General features: G+C 33.7%; 1 long non-coding RNA gene across 1 annotated transcript; it reads right to left on the minus strand.

Moving 5' to 3' along the window:
• Positions 1–349: 349 nt before the first annotated feature.
• On the minus strand, positions 350–5,845 carry LOC136042472 (uncharacterized). Its single transcript, XR_010621318.1, has 2 exons — positions 5,338–5,845; positions 350–525 (listed from the first exon to the last, which is right to left on the minus strand). It is a non-coding gene; the product is annotated as an uncharacterized LOC136042472 (long non-coding RNA).
• Between the last annotated feature and the right edge of the window lie 385 nt (positions 5,846–6,230).

A 6,230-nucleotide genomic window follows, 5' to 3' on the forward strand; every position in this document is an offset into this window, starting at 1 on the left:
ATATACTTTTTAGACCCTGATGAATCTGTTAAACATTCCTTATCCTTTAAATTTTTGGATATCTCGTAACCCAATGAATCTCACGGAAGAAATATGGCAAGACAAAACAACTATGCTAAAGCTTACCTGAAACTGGGACAAGTGGTGGAGGATGATTTAAATGCCTCTTCCTTCACTGCAGCAACAGTCTCTGATAGAAGATAACTGATATATATATATATATATATATATATATATATATATATATATATATATATATATATATATATATATATATATATATATATATATAATGGGCGCCATAATGGTCGCAGCATAGCCTTTTGCAGAAACAATCAATAAGACCTAGTTGAAAAATGATAAAAGAATTGTATTAGTAAACGAACTTTTTTCACAAAATATATAAATATCGAACAATCCAAGATTTCACGGTTTCCAGAGTCTCAACAACCCATCTTCGCAATATGTCGTGATCAGGTTCTGATGTGGATGATGGTGCATTCCAATGACGTCTTGGTCGTGGACCTAAAATTAAGTCAATTGTGCTCAAGTCACAGAGAAAGAGTCACAGGCACCATATTTACTTGCAATAAGCATGGCGACTAAAAAACTTTTCATTACTGTTCCTGGCTCAAAATGAGATACAGCTTTTTTTTCACACATACCACCAAACCTGCCTTATGGAAATAAGATAAAGGACAAAGATTCTCTAGAGGCATTAATGGGCACTGAATCAATGATTTAGCAATGAATTCACATATATTTTGACTCCTCATTTCACTCACACTTTAATGTTTTCAGGAAAAATGTCGCTGAATATTGCAGGTCCTAGCGGTAATTATATCCATACATATTAATAATAATAATAATTCATTTATAAGCCATTTCACAAAACAATGTGAGGATGGTGGAGTAAAAAGAGAAAAAACAAAATAAACATCAGAAAACGAAATCAACAGAACAAACGAATGAGAACAAACGTACAAAGGTACAACACAATAAGTACAACATAATCAACAAGGAAAAAAGTCAGCAGAACAAACGAACGAGCCTGTGATATGGGGTAAGCCGTCCATACTCTTGTGCCGATAACTTATCATGAAGCTCCTGCAGTTATATCGGGATTTTGGTATTTTCAGATTATTCTCCAATGTCGTATACGATAGAGGTAGATAAAGCCGGTATTTATAGTATTTATATTAACATCTACTTAGTTTACATAAATCATTCTTTTTCAGTAGAATGAAGGGTCAGAAAGACAAAGTACAGAATGATGTAAACAAAACTGAACATGAAGAAACAAAAACCTTTCGATTATATTTAGACCGGTTTGACACAATCTTAAAGTATTCAAATCTAATTTCTTTTTTTTTACAAGTTGTAAAACCAAGCCACCGAAAAGTTTCAACAGAGGGAATGGATGTATTTTTAATTTGAAGAGGAGTATTTGGCAAGGTACAGTTAAAACAAATATACTCGCATTTTTCAAGATTCAGATCAAGTCCAATATCAAGGAAACCTTTTTCAGCCCTTTTAACTGTGCGGGACTGAGAAGATTCGCATCTACTGATAAGGAAAATATCAGGAAATTTTTTTTTTAACCCTTTTAGTTGTGCAGGACTGAGAAGATTTACATCTAATGATAAGGAAAATATCATCTGCGTAAGCAATTTATGACACGTCAGTAAACCCCATAAAATACGTCCATAAATTACATACAAGTATGTCATCATTTTCATTACACCCATTTTCGTTTATTTACAGATTTTGAAAACACCCTTTTTTATTTGTTCGTTTTGTCTACGGTAATATTAAAAATAATAATAATAATCGGTTCACATAGATAACTGCACAATCATTATCTAGCTACTCAACTGTGTCACTTTCCTTATTCTATCGAATATGATCTATAACTGAGGAAACAACAAGTCTCATATCGTTACCACAAGTTTGTCACCGAACTAAAATGTTGTCCTTAGTTTGATTTTTGATTATATTTTATTCTCAAAATATTCGTTTCATCCGATTATAATTATTTAACTCTGTCTATAGGGATTAGTAGTGATTACCTTTTCTTGGTGGTCTTGACACATTCAAAAATGCGTATAGTAGTATTTAAAATCTAAGAATTTCATCTATAAAAATACGCAAATTTAAAAACAGATATTCAGGTGCCAAAACCTACGTAGAAAAGCGGAAACGTTTCTCCCTCACAGTCGAGCCTAAGCCTAATTTTTTTTCTTAGATGAGCCATTTTCATACTAAAAGGGAAAAAAATGTTATTCAAACACTAACCCTAACAGAGACACTTCCTGACATTAATACATTTACAAACAAAGTAAGAGAGAATTAAACAAATACCACCGAAAATTTCTCAAACTTTCCAGTAAGTATACAGCATACAGGCTATACTATCAATACTGAAACTCTTCAAAAAAAAAAAAAAAAAAAAAAAAAAAAAAAAAAAAAAAAAAAAAAAAAAAAAAAAAAAAAAAAAAAAAAAAAATGCAGACCCCATCTATAAAAATATGCAATTTTCAAAGCAATAATGTTCAGGTGACAAAATTATATATTTTTTTTTTTTTCGGTCTAGTTTTTTTTTTTCAGTGAGCCACCTTTACACAAAAAAAAAAGAAAAATAATGTTAATATATTAAACCTAATTCAAACACTATGGGCAATAATTTGCTTATACATCAATATTTTTACTTCCGATATTCGATAATCGATATATCGATTTCGATATTTCCGATCACTTTTTTGCTCAGATTTACTTGTGGTTTTGCAAAAGTTCAATTGCCAAAATTGTAATTAAACAGTATTTTGCACAATTTTTTTTTAAAGTATATTAAAATACAAAAAAAAAAAAAACTGCGATTAGGCTTCATGAATCAATGTCATAAAAACCCAGATTTGGAACTATTCCAGCTCGGGATAAGGAAAAATAAAACTACTGGCTTTTATTGGTTATTGAAAATCAGTAACATGTCAATATTTTCCCCTGAAAATTGGTTGTGCCTTCCAGTGACTAAATAAAAAAATATGTTTTTTTTCAAGGGAAAGAAGGGAGCAAAATTAAAACTTAAGAAAACAAAATTATTCTGTATATGAGGGGTAACCCCTCCTCAATACTTCGCCAAAGTCTTTTGTACTTAAAAAAAGTTTTTGATCTAAATAAACGGCCCTTGTCTTTCAGGAGTCATTCTTAAAAAATTGGGGCAAAAGTAAAAATTAGCGTAATGAGTGAGGTATTGAGGAACGGACGTCCTCCTTCATATAGGGGGAAATTTCTATCCGTTCTAAGTTTTAATATTGCTTCTCATTCTTACTTGAAAAAAATTGTTGTCTTTTCTAATTTCTGATCGTTCTTCAAATAATGCCAGAAAATCTGCCTCTTCCTCTATAGAAAATAACATCCCTACGAAAATTACTCTTTTTAAAGTTTTCCCCACGTAAGATCCTCCTTCCCCAAGAAAATTCCATGCCTGCTGAAAATTTCCCCAAAAAATGTTTTGAGGACAATACGACCTGGAAAATTCTTTTAGCCACCTTTAATTTGAAAGAAAGACCTCTATCTGTGGATTTTTTCTCCTAGAAACTTTCCCCTCCCAATCTCAAATAGGAAGATTTTCCCCTGGAGAACTCCCCATGGATAATTTCTCCTGCAGAAAATCCCCCCATAAAAAATCTCTCAGATAATTTGTACCTCTTTGAAAATTTTCCCCGGACGATTTCTCCGGAATATCTCCGCAGGCGAGATTGGATTGGCAAAGAGATAGTTAGTCAAATAATTTTCTGATAAATTCCCTAGCCTATAGTTTCCATTTATAAATTGCCATCCGGAGACTACCCTTCCATAGAAAATACTCCCTTTGCAAAATCTCCCCGATAAATGTCTGTTCTTCCCAAAAACAAATACAATTCTTGAATAATTCGGACAAACAGTCGAAATTTAGCGCAAAGATAGAGGTTTTGACTACAGGGCACCCCCCCCCCCCCTCATATATATATAATAATTTCTTTTCGTTTTAAGTTTCAATGTTGCTCTTTAATTTAAACTGAAAAACGTTTTTTTTTTCAATTTTCAAATAATGCTGGCAAATCTGCCTCTTCCCTCCATAGAAAATCCCATTTCCATGAAAATTCCTCCTTGAAAAGTTCCTCCCGTGCAATATCCCTCTTCCCCCGCCACCTATATTTTTCAAACCATGTCGGAAATCCTCCCTCTGTGGAAAATTCTTCCTGTAAATTCACCCCTCCCATTTTTCCAATAGAAAGTATATCTTGTGGAAAATTCTATTGGATCAAGTCGCTCCTTACTTAGTACCACAATCTGTTTGATTAACTGATCAGACTTTGAATCCACTCTCAAAAGGCTCACTGGCGACAGACAGGGACATCAAGTTTATGACTACTTCACATAGGTCTTTTTGAGACTCATATTACGAGACTTTGACGACTTGATTAGATCAGTTTCTCTGGTAACTAAGACTCCCTACTGAAAATCTGGAAAAGTATGACCGATGATATTGATGGTGAAGTGGCATTGTTGAAGGCCTTGCATTGAGCTACAAGAAGGTGCCAGAGGTCAAAATATGGTGAAGGCCTTGCATTCTCAAGTGAAATTTCACCCCCCACAAACTGGCTTGATTCTGAAGTGGCTGAATCGAAGGAACTGTAACGGCATTTGCATCTGTTAACACTCATTCCAACAAGACCGAAACCAAATAAGGAATATGCAATGTCTTGAAACGTGGATCCAATTATGTGGTAATATTGACGAGTGCGATGTGAAAAGGCCCTCCAAGCCTAGAAGGCATTTTATCTAGCCAAGCCTTTTGGAGGTCCCCAGCAACATTTGGGATTGCATCCTCACTAAACGTAGTTTCGGCTTGAGAAATGGCTCTGCCAATGGCTACAGCTAAGTATGCTGTGTATCAGCATGTATGAGTCAATTTATTGAAGAAATTCTTCGTCTTCTTGACCATTTGTGACACAATTTTCTACGATGGATCTCTTCTACTGGACGTTCACCGGTAGACACCAGAAAAAGCTGAAAATACCCGAATATCGTTTTCGATTTTTACGTTTCGATATTAAATATCGATGTGTTCCGCAATATCGATATCCATTATCACCCAACACTAGCTGAAATCAATGCATTTATAAACACGGTAGGAAGGAATTAAATAACTCCAAAGTTTCTTTTCCTACTTATCAATAAGAGTTGGAAAACAATAAAAAAAATGGAAATAAGATTTTGTTAATATGTTGAGCCTAATTAAGACCCAAGCTGAACTCAATACATTTACAAACACAGTAAGAGGGAATTAAATACCTCCAAAGTTTTTTCCAACTTTCCAGTAAGAGTTGAAAAACAATACAGCACATGATCTTCTCCAACGCAATAGATCCACTCTCCCCGGGGTGACACAACGCACGCAACGAAATCACCACCTTCTCTTTTACCTGACGTGAAAGACCTCACTATCTACAAAAATAAAATGAAAATATGCTTTAAAAATGGAAAAATTGTACATCAAAGCTAACATTAACTGATTTCTGTCAGCCAATAAATTCAGCAAGAAGAAGTCAAAGAAGAAGTCAAACTCAGAAGTCAAATTAATTAAATCTAGAAATAAGAAAACAATCAACAATATAATTAAAAAATATTACTTGAGTGCACTTGACTATTAGTCAAACTTGTTTGTAAAAAAAAAAAAAAAAAAAAAAAAAAAAAAAAAAAAAAAAAAAAAAAAAAAAAAAAAAAAAATCGATGCCTTTTTCTGTAATTCTTCTATAAAAAGAGTATATACTTATACGGAAAGAGACTCATTCTTAATGAGCCAAACTCAGCAAAATACGGAGATCTCATTTAATCAGAGTTTACCATTTAATCAAAATGATCCTTTTAAGACTTTTTTGCCATCTTGCTTCTTTGTAGAGCGTTGCCAACGCAGCTCATGAATGTCTTAAATGATTCAGGAGAATTTGGACCATATTTCGTTTTAAAAAATATTTCTCAGCTGCATGTGACAATAAGGCTGATATTCCTATTTCTAGGATTGGGTGCCAGCCAGTGGTTCTCCACTCTTCCTTTGACCCAGCAGTAGTGGAAGAACCCCTTGAGTCTTTCAAGAAAGCTGTTAGAGAACTAGGACTGAGTTTCCAACGTTGTCACATACGACCAGGCTGTATTTGTACATGCTGTGAGAGTAAAAAGTCCGGCAG

This window comes from Artemia franciscana, unplaced genomic scaffold (genome assembly GCF_032884065.1).
Source record: "Artemia franciscana unplaced genomic scaffold, ASM3288406v1 Scaffold_1338, whole genome shotgun sequence".
In the NCBI taxonomy this organism is placed as follows: domain Eukaryota; kingdom Metazoa; phylum Arthropoda; class Branchiopoda; order Anostraca; family Artemiidae; genus Artemia; species Artemia franciscana.